The 27,665-nt window shown below is 39.6% G+C and overlaps 1 protein-coding gene across 1 annotated transcript in view; it reads left to right on the top strand.

Annotated features, from left to right (window-relative positions):
- Window positions 1-9,617: 9,617 nt before the first annotated feature.
- The window catches only part of GUCY1A1 (guanylate cyclase 1 soluble subunit alpha 1), a 38,919-nt gene continuing 20,871 nt past the window's right edge, over window positions 9,618-27,665 (top strand). The window contains exon 1 of the mRNA XM_054203639.1: window positions 9,618-9,760. The gene's annotated coding sequence lies outside the window, so the exon portion shown is untranslated. The remainder of the gene's footprint in view (window positions 9,761-27,665) is intronic.

Here is a 27,665-nt window from a genome sequence, read left to right as displayed (position 1 = left end):
ACCGTAAGCAGAACAAGACCTTACAGAACAACTCACAGGAGGTCAGAAAATCAGTGTCTGAAGTGAAGATTTTTTTAATTCAGATTCAAGGTGAGGGAACTGTGGTTCCGTTACAAAAGATGTCACAGGGTGGTCCTGGGGGCAGCATCTGGGTGTGGAGGAAGAAAGTGAACATTGGAGCATGCATGTGCTTTGCATTTTCCTGGTGGCTAGTATAAAGGATATAATTTGAAAATATTACGAACATAATAAAATGTACTTTTCACCTCATTTTCTTAATATTTTTCAGCTAGGGCTAAGAAAACACCTCAAGAAAATCATGTTAAACCTAATGATACTAAATAAGTTCTAGGGGAAGTGATGAGGCTAATGGCAGGTGGGTATGATCTTTACTATTTGAGGAAGAATGCGTTTTACTCTGCTGGATGAAGGATTTTTTTAACTTCAGTTTTAAGGATGCATGATCTATCTGTGCAAAACTCATCTAACAAAGAGCTCTTACTTTCAGGACCTATTTCATATCAAACTAGTTCTTATAAGACTGACAATATCAAAACACACTTTTGACGCTTTTGAATTTCTCCCCGTTACCTTTGTGAGCAGCAGTTTGGACAGCACAAGCCCAGGCAATGCAGGGACATATTTTTACTCTTGACTATCTCATAGCAAGTGCAGTGGCACTTAGTGCAACTTAGCAGTGGAAATTTTCATAGAACAGCTAATGTGTATGGAATTTGAAATTCAGAGGCAAAACAATAAAATCACTCAAGTGATGCTGCTCTCATTACTATTCACATTTTTTTATTCTTCTTACCTATACTTTTATCTTTTGCCAGGTAGCTCTTCTGGCTTTTCAGAACTCGGCTTCTTTTCTCTTTTCCTTATTCTGGTTGTAGTCATTATATTAAGTCAATTTCAGATTTCCTTCTTTTGTTGTCTTATTATCATATTTAATTATTCAAAACTGAGAGCATAAGTGTTACTTTGTACTGATTTTATACAAAGAACCTACTCATAGACTTATTCCGTGGCAAGGTCTACAGAATAAAAGGAGTGTCAGGCTCATTATAGGACAATGTGCACTGCAAAGAACTAATTATTTGTGATGAATAGAAATGTGAGGTGAAGGGAAAACGACAAATGTTCAACATAAACCAGAAGGTTTCGGTAGAGATGTGGGACATATTAAAAATGACTTCAGTACATTTTAGAATGAGGGAGAGACACATATTTGGGGGGACTGAAGAGAAATCAGCATTTTATTTTGTAGAAAATTAAGCTTAATGGGCTTAATGTGTCAAATTCAGATGATAATACACTTTCATCTGTAGTCAGTCTTGAACTAATTTGTGATTGTTCTTGCTCCATCAGTGCCCAGATGACAATGCATTGAGCTTCAGAAAGATTATTGGAGTAACTTTTTCCTGGTGTTATTTCATAGGAAATGCTCCGATGCTGCCACAGAGAGAAGCAGGAGGCAGATCCTTAATCAGTTCTCTGTAAGCCACTCCATTTCTATCTCCCTACAATAAACATGTTATTCCTTACCAGAAGAGGAAAATGAAAATGAAGAAGTAATGAAAGAAGCAATGAAAGAAGAGGAAAGTTACCTGACAGTACCCTGCACTATTGCTGGGAAGTAAGAGAGAAAAAAAAAAGGGATGGGTGGATGGAGGGGGGGATGGGGCAGGGAGCAGGGAAGTGAAAGGGAAAAGAAAGATCTGACAGGCAAGAGGATAAAAACTACAGGAAACTCCTTGAGAGTGCAGTTCCCATTTGCTTGAGTGCTCCCAGGCAAGAAAACAGTACTGCTTGCATGTGTGTAGTCCACATGTGAAGTCTTGTGAGAAAGACGTTCCTTCTTTGGTGTTTTTCTATTTTTCTCAAAAAGAATAACCTGAAAAAAGACTGAATTATTATTTTTTTCTCCATATGAATTTTGAGCTAGGTTTCCATTACCTAGCCATGATTTCTCTGACTAGATGAACTGAGGTCACTGTAGCTCAGTACTTATTTGCATTTACTAAAATTAGACAACACCGTTTAAGGGGGGAGGCGGGGAGGAGGGGGTGTCTGCAGGCTTTTTCTGATGAATTAGAAAGCCAACTCCAATCAGCCCTTTGCAGCATGATGACCCTATTCAGAATTTCCAGAATTCAGTTACAACTGCTGAGAGCTAGACTCTGTCGATGGTAATACCTTTGCGCTAAAAGTAGCCCATTTATTTTAACTCCATGTGAACCAAGCTAAGAGGTTTCAAACTAAAATGATCCAGGAAAAAACACTGAAAACAAGAAATGATACTTTGTTTGCAGTACGGTCAGTAAGTTTTGCCTTGGCAGGTAATTAGAATAAAAGAGAAACCTTTATCTATACAAACCAGTGTTTGCAAAACTGAGAGTTTATGTGAACAGGAAGTTGGATCTTAGCATATATTTGTACTCTCATAGCATCCTAACATGTAAAAAATGACTGGAACCCATTGTACTTGACACAACGCAAACAGAATCTCCTTACAAAAAGAAAATGAGTAATGTTTATAATGATGTAATTATGCAACTTTATCTAATTTAGAACATCAGAGATTGAAATATTGAATGAGAACTCCTGTTATGCACAAGAATAATACTTGATCTTATTTTCAATAATGCTAAAACAGCAGATAAAATGAATGCCTCAGATGTGATTGCCAACTTGTGCACAGGCTATTATTTCTTCTCACATAATTTTAACAGCTGAATTAAGCTGATATTCAGAGACTGTGGAGAAAGGGTGGTATTACAGCAGCGGACTACAGCACAAGACCCAAACATTTCTCAAAACCGAGCAGTTTAGAAATAAATATTTTTTCTGTAAAATAATTGACTTACAGTATCAGTGAAAGGCTATTCACTAGCAGGGAAATCAGTTAGGAATGGCTGCCTTGTCTCAGCACAAGTTTTCCACCACTATCTAACATAGCCATGTCTTTCCTAGCTGTAAGAAATGCATTGAACAGATGAATAATCTAATCTTCATATATCGAGTTTCTTATACATCAAGAAATACCGGAACTTTTGCTAGACTTGAATTCCTGTACCTACAGGAATCAATTCACTAGTCTGAAGACAAAATGTGAAAAACGCTAAAACTTATTGCGGCCTAAATGCACTTTATGGTGTTTATTCCCTGCACTCCTAATTCCCTGAGCTCTGGGTTCCCTTCGGGAGCATTCTGCAGCTGCTTTCCTGCCTGCCTAGGCTTCCTTTCAATGGAAATCAAGGCATAATGGAAAAGCATGCATTTGCTGAGCTCGTCCAAGACGAAGTCAGGGTGTTGGGGCACGCACCTGGAGCAGGGAGCTGAAAAATGATTCCGGATCACGCAGCATAGGCATAGCCAATGTTTAGTAGAACGCATGACAAAGATTTCATAACAACTTGCTCAGGACAGGAAGGATGCCATAACAATTTAAATTACAGGAGGATGCAGAAAGTTTGCAATTACCCAAGATGGAACTTGTATTTAAAGTTGAGAGCTTCCTAAATGTGACTTCAGAAATGAAATAAATTTATACCCTGCCGACTATTACTGCTTCCTTGTCTAAAAAGAGGTATTAATACTTGATCAGTATAAACAAGCATTACACCCATCTTTCAACTGAAAATAAGAATGTTGGGCAAGAAAGCAAATCCAGCTGGCAGGAAGGTGTTTCCACAGGAAGTCTGGCTACTCGTAACTTCCAATAAAGAAGAAGGTTGAGAATCCTATTTCTCTGTTACTGCTGTTAGAAGCACTGGAATATCACAGAATCTTAGTGGTTGGAAGGGACCTTTGAGATCATCGAGTCCAACCACATTAAAAAAAAAAAAAAAAAAAACCAAACCACACACACAAAAAAAAGCACCCACCAACTAAACTCCACACCCACAACCCCACACACAACACCCCACCACAAACCAATAATCTTGGGCACTAGAGCATGCCCTGAAGAGCCATGTCTACACGTTTCTTAAATACCTCCAGGGATGGTGAATCCACCACCTCCCTGGGCAGGTTGTTCCAGTGCCTGACCACTCTTTCAGTAAAGTAATCCTTCCTAATATCTAATCTAAATCTCCCTTGCCGCAGCTTCATACCATTTCCTCTGGTCCTGTCGTTATTCCCTTGGGAGAAGAGGCCAGCCCCTGCCTCTCTACGGTTTCCTTTCAGGTAGTTGTAGAGGGCAATGAGGTCTCCCCTCAGCCTCCTCTTCTCCAAACTAAACATGCCCAGTTCCCTCAGCCTCTCCTCATAGGACTTGTTCTCTAGACCCCTCACCAGCTTGGTGGCTCTCCTCTGGACACGCTCCAGCACTTCAATGTCTTTCCTGTAGTGAGGGGCCCAAAACTGAACACAGTACTCGAGGTGAGGCCTCACCACTGCCGTGTACAGGGGCACGATGACTTCCCTACTCCTGCTGGCCACACTATTCCTGATACAAGCCAGGATGCTATTGGCCTTCTTGGCCACCTGGGCACACTGCTGGCTCATGTTAAGCCGGCTGTCCACTAACACTCCCAGGTCCTTTTCTGCCGGGCAGCTTTCCAGCCACTCAGCCCCAAGCCTGTAGCGTCGCCCGGGGTTGTTGTGACCAAAATGCAGGACCCGGCACTTGGCCTTATTAAACCTCATCCCATTGGCCTTGGCCCATTGATCCAACCTGTCTAGATTCCTCTGTAAAGCCTTCTGACCCTCAAGCAGATCAACACTCCCACCTAGTTTGGTGTCATCCGCAAACTTACTAAGGGTGCATTCAATCCCCTTGTCTAGATCATCAATAAAGATATTGAACAAGACTGGCCCCAAAACTGAGCCCTGAGGGACACCACTGATGACCGGCTGCCAACCAGATTTTGCTCCATTAATCACAACTCGCTGGGCACGGCCATCCACACAGTTTTTTATCCAGCGGAGGGTACACTTGTCTATGCCATGATTCTCCAGTTTCTCCAGGAGAATGCCGTGGGGGACGGTGTCGAAGGCCTTATTTGCACGTATTTCTGTGACTTTCCAAAACTTTTCCAAAGTCCTTTCTGTGACTTAACAGAATTGCCTTTCTATACAAGATTCAGACATAATGTCAGAAGACACACAGTAAATCTAGCCTGCCCTTCAGGAAGCAGCAGTTTACCAAGAAAACTTGCAACATCAACCAAAATCCTTTTGATCTTCAGAAATCTTGTGTTCAGGACAGCTTGCTTGCATGTGTATGAAGTCTATGAAAGAATGGGGAACCTGTGCTTTTATTCATTCATTGAAATTATACCCTTCTGCAAGGCAGACTTGAAACTCCGCACAAAACTTTCTTTGGTGAAAATGTAGGCATTACTCCTGATACTCAGATCTAACTGACCAAAGCTGAGTAACAGTAAGAATATGACATTTACTATTTTAAAAGGAGTCTTTCAGTGGAAAACGGCAAAGGAAAAACATTTTAATATTGGTAGCCATTTGAAAAGCAGTATATTTCCAAACAGCAAGACACATGTTTCCCGAGGAAGGTATTTATGAATCTTACGGATAAGCAATTTCTAACTGAGATGATTTAACATTGTCCAGAAAGAGAAGTGAACTAGATGTGGATAAATCCCTGAAACCTTCTCTGAATTTGATATATTTTTAATAAGAAGTCCAGTAGAGACCTTCAGGCACATCAATGGTAGTACGTTTTCCACAGTCTTTTCAACTCCCTATAGCAAGAACAAGTGAAGCAATAAAAGAATACTAACCAGGTGGCAGAGCTATCCAAAATCCACAGTTAATCTCAATTCAGATGTATTTTAGACAGTGCAAAATTAAATTTACTCAGTATACCTTTTGCACTTAGACTGATTGTAGAAGGCTCTTAAAAAGATACAATGTATGATACAATTTTTTTTAGGTTTTCATATTCTCATCCGCCTTCAGGAATAATTGCCATTTCTTGCTCTGTAAAACCCAATTTGATTATTAGTGCCATGGATCAGGTGACTGTCACCTTTCTGTGTCATGTGTACCTCCTCTGCACTGGAATGAAAAGCTGATGTGTTCCTCATGCGAGACTCCAATAAAAGTCATTGAATGGTAATACTGAAAAGGTATCATTATGGAGTGGAGTAGAAATTACAATTACAATCAAGAAACATGGCGAAAAAAAAAATAAATCAAAGCTACAAAGCTAAGTATTATAGTTAAGGCAAGAATGAAGTTTGCCCATGCCTTGAAAAAAGACACACAGCATAGCCACATCACTCCTGAGTTCAATAATACACAAACTAGAGGTGAACTGAGCCAGGGAGTCCATGAGGACTCTGATTGACAAGACTGGATTCAAAAGCTGAAAACCTAAATGAGCATAATACTACAGCCAAATGGACTACTAACTGAAGTGGAGCACTGCACTGTTGCAACAATGCTATTTCTACTGTCAGTGATAAATGCAAATAATATAATTTGGGCTGCAAGAAACATTATATGGCCTGCATTAGGAAGAGCACAGCCAGCAGGTGGAGGGAGGTCATGCTTCCCTTCTACTCGGCACTGGTGAAACCCATCTGGAGTGCTAAGCCAAGGTCTGGGCTCCCCAGTACAAGAGAGACATGGACTTCCTGCAGCAAGTCCAGCAAAGGGCTGCTGAGATGTTTAAGGGCCAGCAGCACCTGACATATGAGGAGAGGTTGAGACAGCTGTGACTGTTCAGTCTAGAGAAGAGGAGGCTCGGGGAGATCTTATCCACATGTATAAATACCTGATGGGAGAGAAAAGAATAGAAAGCTGGACTCTTTTCAGTGGTGTCCTGTGAAAAGACAGCAGGCTCTAGGAACAAACCGAAACACAGGAAATTCCATTTAAACACAGGAAAAAGGGCTTTTTTTGCTGTGAGGACTGTCAAACAGTGCAACACACTGCCTACAGAGGTTGTGGAGTCCTCATCCTTGGAGATACTCAACACCTGACTGAACGCTGCTCTGAACAACATGCTTTAGTTAACCCTGCTTTGAGCAGCAGGGCTGAAGTCCAGAGGTACCTTCCAACCTCAGTCTTTCTGCAGTTCTGTGATGTGCCAGCATCTCCAATCCCACGGTGCTGGTGCCTGAAACCATCAAGGCTGTGCCATCAGCTGCTCAGCACCACAGCTCTGGGCTGCAGCTTTCTGTATTTTCAGAAATTTCAGTTGCCATGGGGGAGATGATAAATTTGAGAGGTGCTTCTTTGAAGGCATCTGATTTTGAGAACTTGATTTAAATACAGCAGATGCCAGTAAATGGCAGTTTAGGAGTGCTAATTATGCTCTGAATTATGATGCCCTTATATTTGATTATACATACATCTTAGCATAATTACATATAATATAATCTTTATATTTTATTGGTCAAAAAAGAGACCTTTAATTTAAAGAAGAAACTGAAGAATATGTATCCATTTTTAGGTGTGACATAAGGGTTTCTTGATGGAAACATGCTATCTTTTTGGTATTTGTAAGATCTTATGAAAGCAATTCATCTAATCTAATTTTCTTTAGAGAACTAACATTTCAATGGCTAAAATAAAATGAATACTGTCATATTAAAATTTCAGTGAATTGAATTTGAAATATTATTTTCTTCTTCTAAATACTCACTGCAAAGATCTTACTCATAAGCGTTTTCTTTGTTTTTATTTGGTGCAAGTTTGCAAGTCACTACTAGTACGCACATAGCAATTGATGTGATAGGGATGAACAGTGGCTTTTCAAGAACTCTGGGAGACCTTTGGGTGCTGATGATCCAGTTACTCACCAAATGTCCAAATTCAGCTTTCTTACCCAGCATTAATTTGTTGCACTGGGCACAGCAGGTTTACATTGCAGCGATCATCATTATCTCAATTCGCACAGTGCATCCTGGAATAGGCATTCTCTGTGCAACATAAGCTCTTACTCCTTTTTGGTACAGAAACTTGATGATGGAATTCATTTATATCAGTTGCTTAGAAGCTGGTTCTACTTTTTTTTTTTTTTTACAGAAAAAGGTGGTTCCCTGTGGCAAGAAAAGTGAGACTGAATAGCAAGAGGTAGGGTAGTTTGCACGTGAGGGCAAACATTAGCAAGACAGCGCCTTGCCTTGAGACTAATCTTTTGCTTCTGGAGGCAACAGATAACGCTGCAAATACATTCTCTATTAATACAGTAATCTTATGAAGTACACAATGTCCTAGACTATTTAGCACTCAATTAAGCTTCACATTGCTTGTCAATAAATTCAGAAATGGCAAAAAAATGGGCTTTGGCTTGGTTGAAGGAATTTGTCAGTTCTTTAGCTGACAGGTTTCTCTTCTTTTAACACTGCAGGGAGGGAAGCATGGTGTGAAGCAGATATATTTATTAAACTGGTTTTGAGTTCTGACAGTCAAGGTGGCAACAAAACATTCACTCCTTGAGCTTCGATACGCTCTCTTGTGGGAAGCTGGTCTGTTCAAAACCACTTCGAGATGTGCTGCTTTTGTTTTGGTTGGTTTCAGCTCTCTCTCTTGCACTAGCTTGTTAAGTTACAACAGAGAGCTACAAGAAATGATATCTGTCTTTCTTCTCTTGCCGTGTAGGTATGGTGCTCCTCCAAACTCATCTTTAGAACAGCGTTTTTCTTGGTGAAATCTTCTGTTTGCTTCCATGTGACTTGATAAGGCAACAAATCCTACTGTGAGGTCAGTCACTGTTAATTGTTCACTTCCAACAAAATAACTATTTCTGAACCTGGGCTTCCAAAAACCATCCAATGGTTTCACAGTGAAAATACTATGAATATTCTGTGGCATTTATGAAGATTTAAAAATTGTGGAGTTGTTGTTCTGTTTTGATGGTGACATACAAGAATTAAAGTATGATTTCAGACGTGGGCAACCATAAAAAGTGTTTTATGAATTTGTGTTACAAATTGAACTTGGCTCTCCGATATTCCAAAGCTGTTTGAATGATTCTTGTTCTCTGTGCTTATTTGGAAAGGTATTGTTTCCTTCTGTCATTGCTTAGCCACTTTTTATAATAGTTGCACTCCATAAGTACAGTAATATATACATATATATACAGTATATATTATAGATTGCACAGAATATCACTAGGAACAAGAAAATCAAAGCCGTGGTAGAAAAAGTGCAAATAAAACAAATATGGTAGCACAGAATTTTCAAACTGAAGAGTATTTGGAAGGACACTTGTGTGGAAAAGACATCTGTAACCACAACGCCTTGCCACGGCTGGTGAGACTCGTCACTCGTGCGGATGCTGCAAACAGAAGCTCCCGACTCTGCGTGGAGGGACATTTCTGGAAATCTCGGTTCGTGCAGCGCTGCACGGAGACGGGGAGGCACCGCACGCCCGACGCGGGAGCGTGGGGCAGCAGGGCAGGACACCCGCTTTCCGAACCCCGGCTGAAGCCTCGCACCGACAGCGATCGCCGCGCAACGGGCGCGCCGTCCCACCGGCGCTCGGCGGCGGCGGGGGAACGTCGCGCTGCGGCCGGGGGCAGCGCACCTCCCCCGGGCCACCGCCCCCGCCCCCGTCGCGGCCCGGGGCCGCCCGCCCCGGCCCTGATTGGGCCCGCGGGGAGGCCCCTCCCGCCGGTCCCCCCCCCGCCCGCCGCCGCCCGGGCGGCCCCGCCGCCGCGCCGCGCCCGCTCCCCAAATACACCTTTGCGGCGTCGGCGATCGGCAACGGTGCCCTGCTTCAGAGCCCCTCCGCGGGGCTTGCGCGGCCGCGGACAGCCCCCACCCCCTCGGCGCCATGGTGAGTGAGCGGCGCCCGCGGCGGGGAGCGCGGAGCGGGGGCGCGGAGCGGCGCGGCCCGGCGGGGACCCTGGACAGCGCTGGGACGGGGCGCCCGGCCGAGCCGCGGGCGGCGGGGCGCGGCGGGCAGGGACGGGGACGGCGCGCTCGTCCCGCCGTGGGGTGCGGGGCTGAGCCCCGTGAGCGAGGGAAGGGGGGGGAGGCGGGAAGCCCCCTCTCCTCGGCACCCCCAGCCCCCTTTGCAGCGTGACCAGAGCCAAATATGGTCTTGAGCGAAATCTGTAGGGATTCGGGGCTGGAAGTGAGCTGGGAGCTCGCTGAGGTCTTCAGCCAGGAGGGGACTTCGGCGGCCTTTGTGCATTGTGAGGCTTTCTAAGAATTTGCTAACTGATGGTGCCCGTCAGGCTAATTGAACGCATTCAGGCTAGTTTTACTGCATTAGGCTTCGGTAAGGTTTCTTACCTGGTTTTCAGAGTAATTCATATCATTGAACTTCATAAATTAGATGCAAACCTCATATTTAATCACATACTTGGTGCTCTAACAATAACTTCATTTTTGCATTTGTTATTCCGATTCTGTTTTTTTCCAGGCAGAATAGATGAAACCCCAAACTGTGCTGCATTTGTTATGATTGGCAGTTTACTTTTTCAGTCAATTTTCTTAGCTCCGTTATTCTATTTCTTCAAGACATTAGGCTTGTAATTCCTTTTCTGAGTGGACAGAGTTGTTTCTGTGGCTAAAGTTCAGTGACCATTACTAGCCTAGGCCTTTATAAAATCATCTCTATGTATAAACATGAGACACTTGAAAAGTTTTCCTCTCAGATGTGAAGGAGTACTTTTATATGTCTTACATTCTCTCTCAAGCTTGATCTAATGCTGCCTCTAACATGGCTCTATTTCCAGAGCTGGTCACTTATTCTGTGTATGTAGTGAGACGGCTTTCTAGGTTTGAAGGATGAATTAACAGGGAAAAAAGTCCTAAGCAAGGATGGAGTATTACTACAAATGAGTATTACGGTGAAATGAACTGTTTGTAATGCTGTATTTGGGCTACGCGCTTTCACTGGACTACAGGTTACATGTGCTGCATACGCGTTGGTCTAAAGAGGAATGGTAAGACTTTTTATAGCAGAAATAGTAGTAGGAAAAAAAGAAGTTTATATTTACTCAAATTTTCCATTGTGAAGTCTCAGAGTACAGAGTTACAGAAAAATGTAACAGCATTTTTTATAACAACCGTAAGAGTTTAATTATCTTTCTGTGAATAGAACAAAGTGTTTTACTTACTTGGAAAAGGTCTAATCTTATAGTTTTCCTTAAGACAAAACTCCCAGTGGAGCCACTCCCTTTTCTTGTAGCTATGAACAAGATGATTTCTTTCCAAACTACAGAAAGTAGGCGCAAGGAAGCATACACTTTAAAACACATAAACGGGTCCGCTGCTTTTCTAGGGTTAGGAACAAAAGGTGGTGACAGCCCATGCTGGAGAGAGATTCCAGTGACAGACTATTTTACATAATTAACCAGAGAATTTAAGCAATTTAAGCAACCGGAGAATGTGTGCAAGTATGTTACAAATGCAAGCATGGGAAGTTCTCTTTATTGTCGAGAAGTTTCTTGCTTGGATTGTGTTGCTCTGGGGTGCTACATATGGCCATACATTCTGCAGCTCTGATGACTATTCTCTTTGCTTTGCCAATAGCAAGAACCTTAAATGAACTAGATGATTGTAAGGAAGCGTGAGGAATACTGTAATGGTGACATAAAAGACTTTATGCTCCACATTCTCAGAAGAGAAAAGCAATTGCTGAAATAATGCTGATCCAAAACAGGCAGGAAAAGTAAGGAAGGAGAAAGAAGGAATTCACATCTTAAGAGCTCTTGGTTGTTTGTTTTTTTTCTGTGGAATTACGTAGCTTGCAGCTATTAAGAGTCATGACAGTGCAAGATCATGAGGCAAACATTGGAGAGAAAGTAAGGAGAAAGTTCTACAGTGGGTTTTTTAGCCTTTTTGACGTTATCAATAAAATGGCTCACCATCCCCTCTCCCACTGGTTCACTTGCTGAGTATTCACTTAAGTTATTCAATTAAGTTTTCAATAAACCATCGAAAATGAGAAGTAAAGGTTAGACCTTAATGTTGTGTCCATAAAACTAAGTACTAAAGTCTTGTATATTTGTCTTATTCTGATTAATGCTTTCTTTAAAAAATCTGTCTTTAACCATTCTACAAGTCAGTTTCAAAATGAATCCCATAGTGAAATCAAAACATAAGTAAGAGTTTATACTAAACTATAATACTCAAAGCATCAGTAGCAGTCAAAACCTGATTGTGTCATGTAATAAAAGGTAAAATATCACAGCCATTATGAAGATAAATGCCATCTGTTTGAAATTCTAAAAAAATACTGAGATTCAAAATAAGCAATCCAAGGAAGTCAAGGTGCAGTTTGTAGCAAATACAGCTATTTTCCTTTTAACTGAAGTGAGTTGTTAAACCAAAAGATGTTGTAAATTATATCTTACTTAAAAAAAATAAATCAAGCACCTCAGTAATCTAAGGAAACAGACACAACATTCTAAATTAGCAACAAGGAAATATGTATTAGAAGGTACTGGCCGTATTTTGTATCTACACTGTAGACGAGCAGCATGTTTTCCTTTTTTTTTAATACAAAATTATTTATTTAAGAAAAGTTCAGTATAGGCAAAAATAAGTGTTTTAAAATAGTTATTGGAAACTACAGGACATGTTTGAAAGAATTTTGTTGTAATGATATTTAGAAATGACTACGGTTCAGCTTGCACATTTTATTAGCAAATGAAAATTGAGCCGTGGAGAGCTGCCATTGGAGTTTCTTTGCTGGAATTCCTTGCACAGTTTGTACTATTTCCTTTTTAAAGATCTTTATTGTCTATGTGTTTATTAAAATTCACTGCATTTATTTAGATGCTTAGCATTGCAATTAAGATTTTTAGCACTTGAAATTTAAACTAAGCCAAATCTCACATTTGACATTACTTTGAATATTCTTTTCAGCATGTTTTGAGCATTTGAGATGTGGCATTAATATATGTGATACATATTCAGCAAGTCTTGCATGAATAGCTGTACCAGGAGTACAGATTCAAGTTTATCATTGAACAGATATTAATATTTTTAATTCAGGGCATAAGTCTTTGTTCAAGGCTATTCAGGACAGAATATTGGTATCTACTTAATTTTAAAATTCCAATAGGATTTAAGCATGTGCATAAATGGGCTAGGGCTTCTAGCTAGGGCATAAACAACAATTTTTTATTTTTTTTTAAAAAGGCAGCAAATTTGCTAGAGACAGCAGGGTTTTTTATAAGGTTTTTGCTTTTAGATCCACCTGCTGTGAAACAATTGAAAAGAGCATGTTAATACCTCTAATGAAGCCTTTTACTTGTAACACAGGCATTGATTGCTACTCATTTGGTAACATGCTGTTCTTCCAGTTTTTTGATTGTCCTCCTGAGGTGATGCCACTCTTAGGTCAGTGCTAGTGTTGCTTTGTCATTTTGGCTCCTCATTTATGACCTGTAGCTCATACAGGATGCTTATTTATTTTTGTAGATGTGGAGTCTGGAGCAAGCTGACATCTACTCCCTTTTCGTAGGAGTGCTCATTTCACTGCTGTCAGTTGTTCTGCTGCTTCATGACCTAAGTCAGAGCAAATACATTCTCTAGGGATTAATTTTACTTTGCCCTAGAGACACCTCACCAAGTCCTGTTTGTTACTTCAGACCCCAAGTAAATTTGAGCGTTAGGGCTTCCACAGGCCTTCAGCTTTGGGAGAATCTCACCCTATCAGAGCACAGTCTTTTGTGATATTCACTTCCACTTATTTTTCATTCATATTTCCTATTATATGATAGTTTTGTTAAGTTGAATCAATGCCTTGCTAAGAATATTACTGCTTTCACATTGAACTGCAGAGTATTTTAACTAAGGTTCTCATTTGATTGAAATGCCTCCTTCCATAGTTCAGACCCTCACTGCTACTTTTAGGCACCCTCCCTGCTTCTTGAACTCGGCAGTATTGTGGTAGCCATTATTCTTGATTTTACTGTTCTGACTCTTTAAATTAGTTCCTTTGTGTAACTTAAAGCCAACTTGTGAATTGATTTTCTTCTTGCATATTCACACTAGAAGTAGCTGTTCCAAGAGAATGGTGCCCTGCTAGTAGAAGTATTCAAACAAGCCACCTCCTCATGCAAGTCAGCACCAGTAGGCTAATTTCTCACAGGCAGCACGCTAAGACTAGATGATAACCAAGTTGTGAGCTTATGTATTATTTCTGAGAGGGTACTTCTTTCATGAGACCCCCTGTCTGTGCCTCCTATGTGTATGTATCTGCCTGAATGTGAACTGAATGCTATGCTGTCACTGCTTGAGAGCAAGGAGAAAAATGCCTGAAGACTTGCATCCCAGCATGGGGGTACAGGCCACAGAGCTGTCTGAAACCCTCTCTTGGGACTGTTTGGTGATGCCTTGCACTTTACGCATGGCTATGCCCATTGATTGTTTCAGCTAAGTCCAGATAGATAGAAAAACAGGTCAGCCATGCAGTGGCTCAGGAAGAGAGCTTTAACTGTGTGGGCTGTAATCTAGAAAGTTGGGTGTGTGCATCATCATGGAGGAGGCTGGAACCAGTTCCAAAGATTTTATCGAGCGCTGTGGAATGTGGCCCTTAGACAGATATTTGTATGACAGAGTTGCAGGGAATATCCCATGCAAGTCATCCGATTGTTTCAGTGTGAGTAAAAATGTCTTACTATAAGGCAATGTGCTAAAATCCTTTGATTATTTTCTCCTCCACAAATGAAAATTGAAAGAAACATACATTTATGAAGTGAATCTCTTCTTCAGCTTCATTCTAGGGTATTCAGAAAAAAAATGTATCACTCTTTTGGGGAAAATATGTTTTGTGGGAATCCTCCTGGTGTAAGTCTAGAATGTCATCAATTCCAGAGGGTACGGTAAAAATTATGGTTTCTGTGATGCCACATACAGTAGTTGCTGCTTAACTCTCCACTTTTAATAAATAATGGCACAGTTATTTTTGAGATGCCAGAAAGAGGTTTCTGTATGGTATATTAGACAGGAGTATGATGACTGCCTTTCTAATGCTGACCAAGGTAGATGTGTGTTTAATTTCATTTTGACCTTGCATTTCACTTGGCACTTGATACAAATGGAGAGCGACAAAAGTTGTTCAGGGAAAGCTGACTTCCCTCCTCGGCAAATACAGAAACTCTTCACACGCAAAAGAGCATTAGTAAAAGGCTGCCTACAATGGAGGAGCACCTCAACAAGATTTCCAATTTGTGTCTTGGAAAAACTGGGATTTTTGCATTTGCTCATAATTATTTCTATGATTTGAAAACACAAGACATTATGTCCAGCTGCTGTTAATAGGGAGCGGTGTCTGCTTATATTTATAACTGTGTGGCTCCCTAGCCCTGACTGCAGGCACCCTGGAGCCTAAAATACTCATTGCAGTTCCTGTTTTAAATAGTACTGCTAAAAATGGCAAAATTTCCATGTCTTTGGAGAAAGCATGCATCAATCTAACTTTAAATTTCCTTTTTTTTTTTTCTTTTTGCTGAAATTGTCGTCATAGTTGTCTGTTTGCACTGGCAAGCTGAGAGTGCAAAACCCCCTGCCTCATGTTGAGAAAAATATTTGTGGATTGATAAACTTCAAATTTTGGTGAAAATATAGCCATTAGTCCGTAGAACTCACAAAGCGTGTTTAGAGGTAGGATTTTAGGACTTCCACATGGGAAGAAAAGTATGAAGGGAAGGATAGTTCTGTGGCTTAAGAAACTTAGCAAGGCTTTTGTTCAATGTGGAACTGATTATTTTTTTTCTCAAAAACTTCAGGAAATCATGACAGGAATAATTACAATTAATTTTAGATTTAATTAAATGCTTATGTTGATGCAGTTAAAGTTACAGGTTCCCAAACAGGTTGCATGACATTAATAAAACCAGCCAAGAGGAAATGCTTTTCTTATATGCAATTACAGAGCCTTCAGAAATTAGGTAATTAAGTTAAACCTGGTGTGTGTTAGGCATGAAACTATAAGGTGAGGACACCTTCCTTGTTCTGCTTTTATATATAGCACCTACACACTTTTCTGAATCCTATCCACAAAATTTATTTGAATTTCACTTGTAGAAATGTGCAAGTGTTTAGATCCCATATTTATTTTTAAAATCTGGCTGCAAATTTTTGTAAGGTTTGACCTGATTTTTGTAAATCACTCCAATCTACTAAACTCCTGGCCAAAAAAACTTGTGCAACTGTTCACGAGATCTGGATTCACTTCTTAGCTCAGCTGCAGTATTTCTTTTGTGATCTCTGGCATGCCTTATTTCCCCGCTTCTGAACAAAGCATCGTAATGCTTCCTTTCATATCCCATTTTTCTGTCTTAGCTATTAGAGGGCAAACCTTCCAGGTCAAACATCATCTTTTACTGTATATTTGTGTATGGCCCTGATCTTAACTTGGCCCTTCTTGGAGGTTAAAATAAACAAATAATACACTTAGCAACATCGATAGAGAAAAAGCAGAATGCATGATAATATTGGCACAATTTCTCTGCTCAACAAGCTGCCCAAGGATGAACTCACTAGACAGAAGGTTAAATACCAGTATTTGAGTTTAGGCAAAAGCTCCATAAGGATCTTCACATGCTGACCAAATATCAGTCTCACTGACTGAATGGTGGCCTACATGAAGGTAATGAAATAGTTCCCTTCCCAGACAAAAACATTTGGTTGTGTGGTTGTAATGAAACAGCATAGAGGAGGCCAGTCTTCCAGTCACGAGTTAGGCGTGGCTTGCAGAACATTTTGATAGTCTCATGAAGCAGGGACTACATTTGTAGTATGACACCGTAAACCTAAAGCTGATTTGAACATTAGCATCAACTTAGATCAGCTCTGCCTTTACTCTGCACGTCACATGCTCCGGATCTGTGAGAGATGCAGCATGATAGTCAACTATATGTGGAAAAAGTCATTGACCGTAACAACGGTAAATTTTAGAACCAACGGAGTCATAGCTTAGTCAAAGTTTGAAGTGTGCAGCTATACCGTACATGAGATGATAGTGGTGGGCATCATGACAGAATCATTATTCTCTTAGAAGATTAGAGACTGGCACTAGCAAATACCAGTAAAAAATGTTTTAAACTGTTGATTAATATAATATATTAATCATGAAATTTGGTTTCATGATAACTTCCTTCCAGTTTCTCTTTGAAAATAATTTGCAGTTCTAAGCAATACTAAGTTCTAAGCAAAAATAGGTTTAAACAGAGGGGAATTAAAATGTAAAAGTATCTTTTCAAATAGGCTTTGAAATGGTGAAGAGCAAGGAGTACAGATGGACTACAGGATTATGACTTACATGTAGCAAAAGCTAAAAAAGAACATCCATCCCTGCGTATGTTGTGGGCAGATTTTTTTTAGCAATAAAATGGAATAGGGAAAAAATAAGATAAGAAACTGAAATTAGAGTAGTAGTTGCAGAGAAGCATCTAATGAGGTTGATGTATTTAAAAAAATACACTTAGATTTTATTTCAGTCGCTGTAATGTACTGTATTGTAAATGGCTGATCTATCTAATGCTGGAATAAATATGCAAAAAAAGGATGTTTATTCAAGTATTTATATAACATATCCTCACTGTTTTCTTTCCCAGCTGTTACTCTACAACCATGGAAAACACTCATAATCTTTAGTAAAATATTAATAAATGTATTCAGATCTTTAATGCTAAACTTAGGTTTGGTACTTTTTCAACAAAGAAGCTGCACTACTTAGGAATGCAGTCCTGTTGTCAGTTTAATATATTATGGGCAGTGTGGGATTTGGATGTCTGTTGTAAACAGAGTTGAAAACTCAGAGCAAAGGTTTACAACATGAATATTCTGCAAAGACACTTGTGATACTGTGAGAACTTCATTTCTCCATTGTCACAGGATACTTGTAAAGTTAGTGCATTTGTCTTGTTGGAACTTGCCAGGTACAAATGTTTAAAACAAATGTTTTGAATTTTCAGCATCACTTAAACCGTAAGCAGAAATGTCAAAGGTTTCCGACCCCATGTAAAGGAAGACTATACACAGTGCAGCAAACTTTCTTTCCTCCCTGTTTTTTTGGTTTTTTTTCTACCTGCCGAGAGTGCACACTCCGCAAGATTCATGGTGCTTCCAGATGCGCCAGAATACCAAAGGCTTAAAAAAACATTGTCTTCATCTTGGCAGAAAATTCTTCATGAAAGAGATACTACCTTTCTTTATCCTTAAACTTGGGTCTCTGGTTTTATCCTCTAGGAACTTGTGCCTCTCAGTCTGTCCCTCTGCGCCAACTATAGACGTGGTCTCTCAGCCTTTTCATCATGGAATTCCATACATTTCTAGAAAAAGGGGGAACTTGCTATGCAGCATCCTCTTTCTGTGCATATACACAAACACAGAGGTGGAACCCGTTATTTGCTATGGGATTTCTTTTATCAAGAACCCAGTTAACAATAAATTTAACTTTCTAGTCAAAGGAGGAGTTATTTTCAGGATAATATTTAAATTACATTCAAAACTGGACTTGCTAGGGCCAGAATTTGATTTTTGCTCATTTTTAGGTTTTCTCCCACAGTTCACTGCCCAGTGTCTCTGCACTTTCACCTCTGAAACAGCTGAACTGTTTTCTGTGCTGGCTTGGAGCTACTATTCACAGTACTAGTATGCAACATAGCACGTTGGAGACATCCTGTTATCCGTCCCCATTTGAAATGAACATGGTTTCTTAATATAATGACAAAACCAGGTGTTCAGTGATGAATAGCCATTTTACAGATTCAGAAAACGGCACATACGGAGCAGTTGTTCACATTTTGGTTGGAAATAGTACTTGAAGGGCCTTAGCTGTGGGACAGCTCCTATGCTAAAAATGAGTGCTTTGGTACCTGGGTAGTTTGTCTGTCATTGCACAAGCTGAAGTGTTGAGACAAAGATGTTTATCAATTACATTTCATATTACTTTTGGTTCTCAACAAAGTAAATCTGAGATGTCCCCATTACCTCAGTGAAGGCAATGCAGCCGAGATCCTCTACAGTCATTGCCTGACACTTCAGGGTTCAGATTTCAGCCTTCAAGGATGACTGGCACTTAACGTCCATTGGTCAGCTGTCATTTCCACATGCCTATCTGCTGCCACTTCTCTTTAGCTGATGCTCTCAGTTGGAGCCCTAGACTCTAGAGCAAGACTCTCAAACTGTGTTCCGTGCTCATTTTGCGTGAGGGCTGAAACCCGAAAACTCCCAGCGCTGAAGCATAAATTCCCACACCTTGAACTTAGAACTGAGTGCCCTTACAGTTCCTTACCTTCTGTGGTGGCACAGTGGGAGGAAGGTCTGGCTTGCCGTTACTGGTGATTGCTGACACTCGTGCAGTTTCATGCTGGCTCGCTGGAGTGCAGGTCAGGGCCTTCAAGGAAGCCAGGTAAGTTGTGCTTCCATCCTGGGTTCTCAGATGCATGTGCAGCCCCAACTGGTATTTCAGAAGGCCTGATGGAGAGAAGAAAGAGGTTCCTTATAGGCATATTATAAAAGAGAAGTGAAATATCTTTAAAAAATAAAATGTAAAACTATGATATCTTAATTAAATCAGTAACAATGTGTATCTGTCTTTTAACTTACTAATCAATGCCATTTAAAACAAAACACTAGAAAACAGCATATGAAATGTCCAAGTCTTTGAATTTTTTACTTCTTTATTAACACAGTGTAACCTCATTACACAATGCAGCAAAACAAGGTATGTCACTCCCTGCCTCCCATTAGACGCTAGTGAGGCAAAACACTGAAACTAGAAATTGGATGTTGGCAGCCAAATCAGGGCAATAAAGACATATCCTTCCTTAATTGTGCAACAGAGAGTAATGTAGGAACAACAGAGTTTTTTGAAACGCAAGCTGTAAATACCACAAAAAAATTTCCCCTAAAATCTAAAATATTGTTGAAAAGCTCCTTGAAATTATCATTTCAACATTTTCTGTAGACTATATTGTCAGATTAGCAAAAATTATTTGCATAAGTACCGACCATACTTCAGTGGATTTGTAGTAGAGAAAAAGCAATATATCAGTAAGAGAACTGTCTGTGCCTTTGCAAATTCTTTTATTCTGTTGCCCATGTTTCCCTTCTTTCTTATGGATTTTTTAATCCTCATGTCCTTCTGTAGGCTCCTGCTCTACTTTCTTCTGTTTTTCCCTCTTTGCTCCTTTATTCTGTCTGTATCTCCCTTCTCTCCTTTTTATCTCTCACATATTAAAGAAGAGCAGATATTGCAAAATAATGCTACAATAAATGAGGAAAAAACTATGCTATCTGAGAAATGGAGCAAAGCTTTGATCTTTCAGACTTTGGTAAGAATACAGTGATGTTAACATTGTTGCAGTCAATGCAGTTATACAGGTTGTGAGATGAAGAACCATGGACATTTCTAGGTAGTCTACCTAGAATAACTCCAGGAAGATTACCCTGTGATTCGTACAATGCACAAAGTTCGGGTTCTGTATCACAGAAGCATATTCGTTTGGATGACAAACATATTTTTTTGGTAAGAGCTTTTCATATGATTCTACGTCTTTTGGAAAATCCAAGAAGTCCTCTGGTGAAATCATCTCCCTTGTTTTATGGAAAAATTATCTGCATTTTCCTAATGAGAGAAAGACCTGAGGGCCTGGCCCAGAAAGCCACAGAAGTTTCTCACAAAAGTGGAAAAAGTAGCAGGAGAATCCTTATGGTTAAACTACATTTAATTTACCTCCATACTTAAACCTTGAATTTATACCTCAAATTAGAGGCTGGTGATTGGTACATCCCATCAGAGATTCTGCACTGTGTTCGTTGTTAACCCTTTCTTGTATTTCCATCCTCCAAATCTCTTAATCGGTTTAATCTCTGTTAATCTGAAATGCCTGCCACAGAAATCAGTCAATTTCAACGGAATTTGCAAACATTTCAAGCCAAGCGTATGTTTCTGTGCCAGTCTGTGCCTGGTGCTCTGGCACTAAAATATCCAGAACAGAAGCAGACACTAGAGTTTAAAAAAAGCCGGATGGCATTATTTTTATTTTTGTAGAATTAAGTATTCAAGTTTGATATTGCTACAAGAAGATGCAATTCAACAGCTAATGCACTTGAATTGGTATAATGCATGGTTTGGAACATGCTAAATCTTTCTAAATGCATCTGTTATAACTGGGGGACCAGCAATCACTGAGGCTTTTACTATTTGATATTTTTTAGCTATAAGGGTGAATCTTTTCTCTGCTGTGTAGCACTACCGAAGGTTTGGAAGAGTAGCGTGTATGTCAGGTATTTTCCTTTGCCTCATGATCAATGCCTCAATGATTCTCTGATTTTCACTGAAAATATTGTTAAAATAAAAAACTACCTTTTAATAATGACTTGAGAAATTCCTTTGTAAAGGATCTCACATTTCTAGATCTGAATAACCTAGATTTCTGCTATAGTCTGTCCTACACGTTCCTTTTTTTTTTTTTAAGTAGAAGTGTCAAAGATGAATAACCACCCGTAAATATTTTCAGTTTATTTTTCCGCAGGGCCACACTTTCACCTCAGTCTTTGCATCAAACTGCCACCAAGGCCAAGGGGAAGTTCCACACACAGAATATGTGGTGAAGGTGGCAGTTATCTCTGAGTTAGTTTTGCATGCTGCCTTGTCCCTCCTGCTGTCATTTGCATGTGCTGACTTTTGCTGTGCAAACATCATCTGGGAAACACTCTGTGCAATTTGATTTTTTCCACATGCGTAAAAGAAAAGTAGAATAAATGGAACGGAAGGATTTAATAGATCAGTAGCTGTGATAACTCCCGCAATTGCACTGGAGACAATAACAACCATCACAGATTGAACATTCTACAGGAAGCCAAAATCTGCCTCTTGATTTATTTAATTTTTAGTTTTGTTACAGAGGTGGTATACACTAATAGCTGGCTAATATTAGTCATTAAGTGCATATTTACTGTGATTAATTAACAACGTTAATTTATCTTAATACCACATGTGCAAGTTCAGTATTTCAAAAAACACCTCACTTTGCTTCATTATTTTAGCAAAAAAAAGTCTGTGTTTTTAAAGACAATATAAATTCACATATTTACCATATTTACCTAGCTTTTTCTGCTGTAAATGCATATCTGCTGTATTTTCCAGAAGACTATTAGAAAGCAACTAAGTGATACACTCAACAGGGAAATTGATACTGTAATGTATTCCTAGAGCATTCAGTCTCACAAGATGTGCTGATAGCCTTTGGAACTGTGCTTTACAAAGGTAAGATCCACTGCTTTTGTGTACTCAAATCTTTTTTAAAATAGCAGATTTTGAAAGGGACAGGCTGTGAATGGACCAATCAGTGAAATTAAAAATGAAGGTACTAATTTACAGTGCACATGGCCAAATCAGCAGTTTAATTTATTTTAAACATGTTTTGTATCAGAAACCATCTGGAAGCATTTAATCAAAAAGGAAGGTGCCTGCTGGTCCTGCCTTGCAGATACCGTGGAAGAGAACAATTGGGAAAGTAGCTGATTTCTCCTCTTCTTCAGAGCGGCTTTCTTTGCCATCGGCCCTAGCTAAAGCAGAATCAGTAGCTGCATGATGGCTGTGAAAACACCTCTTAGGCCATCTATTCTGTTGAGTACACCTCTTCTATCAATATATTCTTTTCCCTATCAGAAAAATTACAAGGCCATGACCCTGCTGCTGTAGGATAAACCATTTTCACTAATTAGAAGTTCCTGTTATTAGCTTCCCATGCATAGTATTTAACTTTTCCAGAATCTCAAATGACCTCAGTTCTGTGTTTACCAACAGATCTGCACACCTACCTGCAAAAACCCAAAATGAAAAAACCAAGGCTGTATTTTGCTTCAAAATAAGAAAACATGCAAATCAGTATTTCTGTCACAGAACTGTTAGGTTTAATCCTATTCCTGCTATATCCAGAAACCTGCTATTGACTTCAACGGGATTTGGCGTGAGTGCTTAACTATGAATAAATATGAAAGGTAGTTGTCAGTGATTTTCAATGTGAAAATGACTTTGTAGACATTGTGAACAGAAGTGGCAGCTGGCAAATATTCAGTCCGAAAACTCTGCAATTGAAATCTACTAATGAAACACTTTGCTTTCTACAGACCTAGTTTTCAAACTGTTCTTGACATCTGTAGAGTTCAGAGAAACTTTTAATACCCCATTATTTATAAAACTTGCTGTTCATTATGATTTTAAGCTGTGAACACAAAGGGAATATTTAACCATATGCACTGTCATAAGACACTACAATCACTGTTTTATATTGCTCTACAATGCTCCAGTATCTTTGGGAAAACAGTAACAATAATGGTATTTATGCAAACCTGTGTGCCAGTTGCATAAACAGTTACGCACATTCAGCTTCAATCAGATGAATACACACATGTACAAGTCTCAGCAAGATAAGCGTCTTTGAAGAAGTAGGAGAATTCATGATGCAGATGCTTCGCAGTTAATCCAGACCGTGGTTCTCAAATTAGAAGTTACTTCATGTGTTAGAAATTTGGAAATTTTAAATAGTCTATTGTTTCATTTATTATAGAAGATACAGCAATCCTGTGTAAGTCATGAATACTAGCTAAAGATCTCAGTGAAAAACACTATGAGATAAAAAGTTACTAGATTTCACTCTTATTACAGAATAATTATAATTATTTTTTACTTTCTTTGCTCCTAAAAATGTTTTTGATCTATGAACTAAATAAAAATCAGACTTTGCAGACATTTGAAGTTAGAGGCCTACTTAAATGAGTACAGTTATATGCATTGGTAAGTTTAAGAGATTCAACTGTAAGTAGGTATTTGGAAAGAATTAGTAAACACCACAATTGAGAATTACTTCATATTCTAGAGCCACAGCACTTCTCCTTTTGTGGATTCTAATTTATATTCCATTGGCTTCTAGCAAGACTTTGATCTTTACATTTAACTCCTGCTGACTGTCATGAACACCACGTGTCCTCAGGACAAATTTCAGTTCTTGAAAAGAAGGCGTTCTGAAGACATAAATAGATTTCTTAGCTTTTCTCTTACTATTTTCATTAAAGTATTGTATTTTCACAGGCTGCAATTGCAGATTAAATGCTATATTTAAAATATATTTCTTTAAAGTGTGAGAATGCTTTCCAGGTACTTTGGATTGGTTTTGCTTTTGCTTGTCCTCACTGCAGCCCCTCCTGCACTTCCATTTCTTCTTCATCTGGGTACCCAGATCACTTAAGGTATCATCAGTTCTGTCAGTTCAACATCAGGATTTCCCCCCACGCGAAAAAAAGAAAAAATTAAATAATGTGTTGTGGTTACATACGGCAGGTTGTTTCTAGTCTTTGTGAGGTATCTTTAGCTCTGACTCTGAAAAAATGCCCATGAGCAGTGAACCTCAAGAGCTCCACAGTGTAAGGAGGCTGGGGTTTCAATGGGCAGTATCTCCATCTTAAGCTGCTTAGCTGGTGGTCTAAGCCATGCTTTGGACCAGGGGTGAGGGTGTGGGGATGTGCCACATCCAAGGGCTGCTGTTTCCGCCTGAGCGCGTGAGGGGGGAAGCAGGGAATCAGGTGCTGTGAGGCTGCCTGCTGGGCTTGCTGCGGAGTGTTTTCACAGATAGGCTTTGACTCACAGGAAGAGAATATTTTTCCCACGCTATCTTCTCAGCATGCCTCCCTGTTAGTTGGTCCTAGCATAGGAAAAATATTTACCCTATGAAAGTACATGTGATACTTAAAATGACAAATATACATTTTATAAGCAGCATTTGGGAATCAGCCCTTCCTTTAGCTACATGCCAAAACATGGGTGCAGTGATTAGGGTTCCCCCTCTGCCTTTAATTGAAACCAGAGATGTGGCTGCAATATAACTTTCACATCTGGAGTCTGGGCATCTCCCAGGGCTGTATTTGGATACAGGGATTTACTTCAGACCATTAGAGGGAAATGAGTCAGTCACAAAATCAGTATCAGAAATTCTTTAAAACTAGGGGTTTTCCCTGTCTTCAAGAACACTGGTTTCTGTATCAGGGTATAGAGTTTGGTGTTATTACACAAATGCTAATAAAAAAGCATTTTTAAAAAAAGCAGCAAAAGTGTCTGTCTCATGATGACCTTAAAATGAGACATATTAGCAGTTTTGAAGTTTAGTTATGTATTCCATGAAACTTCCTTATTGCTGATTACAATAGAGACAAGATGGAAAAGGAGATAACTTATTTTCTTCTCAGAAAACAAAGGTCATTATTTTCTTCATCTCCTGGTTTGGTAACTGTCTAGCAACACAGGTGCGTTTAACATGGAGCACAGAGAAAACACTTGATTGTGTTTCTCTGTTTCTTAAAACACCTCGTAAAGAAAAAAAGGTAGAAAAGTGAGGAAATTGCACATTATGTGGGGAGAAAGTCTTTCTTGTAAGCAAGGTCTAGATTTTTAGCTTGCCCTAAGCAGCCATATAGGACAGTCACTGGGATGAGTTACAACACTGAATGTGGATTTACTAAAATGTTTGGACTGTTAATAATTGATTGCTATGACTTGTATTATTTTATCATAGCTGCTTTACCACCTTGTACTTAGCTTGGTAATCGCTGCAATTCCACTAGATGGTTGAGTAAGTGCTGTGGTGTGCTGTGCTATTTCCTTCCTTTCAAAAGTATGCTGTGACTTACAGAAAGGTTTTGAGTATACTTTTCTTAGAAATAGCCCCAAACAGAGTTATGTCTGTCAGTAAGGACACTAGAACCGGCTTGCACAGGACGCAACGGCAATTAGTGCTTTGGAGAAAAAAATGGTAAGACTACTCTAAAGGGCTCTGGTATACAGACAGATCAGAACTAGGGATGACTTGTTAGAAAGATGGGTGGAACTTTGGGGGAACAAGCAGAGAAGTTAATGCCTGACAAAGCATATTCTTTTTGAGATTGATGAATCTAGTAGTTTCTTGGGTACCAGTAAATTATTGTGAAATCCACTGTCCAGTATCATGTCTCATCCTGATCTACAGAGAGAACAACAACCTTTTAATCAGTTACTGCCTTTGCTCAAGTAGCAAAAATCTGTGCCGTGAAAGAGCCTAGAATCTTGCTGGAAAAAAAATAGTACTAGTTTGTGATGTAAGTACTCATCTTACTCAAGGGTGGTAATGATTTAGGATTGAATGGTCACCTATATTTGGGATTTCCTAGAGCTCAACTCCTTGGCTTTGCAATTTTCTTTTTATAGAGTTATATTCTTTATGCAATTTTGTGGTGTGTACATTTGTGTTGCTGCTGCAGATGTAGAATTCCTATCCCTACTGTGCACTTTACCTAATATGCAAGTTACACACAATATGTTTTTTAAATTATTCTTGTGTAATGACAGTTACCCCCAGGTAGGTTAGAAAATGTATTTACTGTGTTAACGACAGGAATAAATTACTGGCAAGGGGTAAATGAGGCATCCTGAAATTTCAGTTGATGGCTTAGTCTCTGACTGAGGAGTTGCAGGAAAACAGAATCACAGAATCGTAGGGTTGGAAGGGACCTCTGGAGATCATCTAGTCCAACCCCTCTGCCGCAGCAGGGTCACCTAGAGCAGGTTACACAGGAACATGTCCAGGCAGGTTTTGAATGTCTCTAGAAACATCTCACTCCTCTTCACACGGATGCATCTTTTCTAAGATGTCCTCTACCTAAGTCAACAATTGGCAGTTTTCTATTAGGTATGACTCACTGCCACTTAGAAGTTTTTAAACAGATTTGCCTATCTGCTCCCGTTGCTTACATCTTGTGCACTCCAAAGCAGCAATACCCAAACAAATTAATGCTTTGAAGGTCTGTGCACTCTGAATGGGTTTAAATTAACAATGAAGCAGCCAAATAAAGTTTACTGTTTGTACAAGATTTAATAAGACTAATAAATACTCACTTTGACTTCTTAAAATATTGACTTATATGTTGATGTGGACTTGAGCAGTTTTCTCTGAGTATTTTAGAAGCCTCCTTAGAATCCTTAGAAACGGACAAATCACCAGGGCTTTGCTTCTGTTGCTACACATAGCACTTGAAGTAGAAGCAGCAAAGTGCGGATATTGCATTTCAGATTAATAAGACAAAATGACAGGATTTAGTTATTTTCCCTGTGTTTGTCTGCTGACAGGCACAACAGCTGAATCCACAATGAGCTGCTACTGATAGGGTGATGGGTACTAACCTGTCATTCTAGAAGCTGCTTGTGTTTTGCCTGTGAGTAAGAGTAACAGTGCCTGCCTTGCTCTGTGCAGAGGTATACTGGCTGGCAAGGGGCAAAAGGCAGTGGTTTCTGAATCCCACAGAGATTAGAGCTGAGTGGGAATTGCAAGCCTCCGTTTTACATAAAGGTGAAACAGAAGTTAACAGCTACTTCTGCTGAGGCAATGGCTCCCAAACCACGCTGAGCTCCTGCAAGTGCTGCAATCACTCTTGTGCTGGAGAAAGTTAGATCCAGTCAGTGCTATCTTGTGACTGCTGCAAAACAAACTGATTGTTAATTCTTGCTCAACATGCAGCAGTTCACCTAACAAAGTGGTATGTATGCTTAAAAACAAAAAAGTGACATTATAGCATAATACCATTTTCTGACCTACTCTGAGCAAAGGACTCTGCTTGTAATAAGAAAAAAGTATTTAATGTTGCTTCTAATTTTTATGCCATGTCCATGAGCTAAGATTACAAACCACCTTTAGCTACTGTTAACAAGTGGTATGGCTTAGTTCTTATAAATGGCTGTG

The sequence above is a fragment of the Rissa tridactyla genome, chromosome 5 (genome assembly GCF_028500815.1).
Source record: "Rissa tridactyla isolate bRisTri1 chromosome 5, bRisTri1.patW.cur.20221130, whole genome shotgun sequence".
In the NCBI taxonomy this organism is placed as follows: Eukaryota; Metazoa; Chordata; class Aves; order Charadriiformes; family Laridae; genus Rissa; species Rissa tridactyla.
The sequence above is the reverse complement of the archived record's forward strand: the minus strand, read 5'-3'. Positions and strand labels throughout refer to the sequence as shown.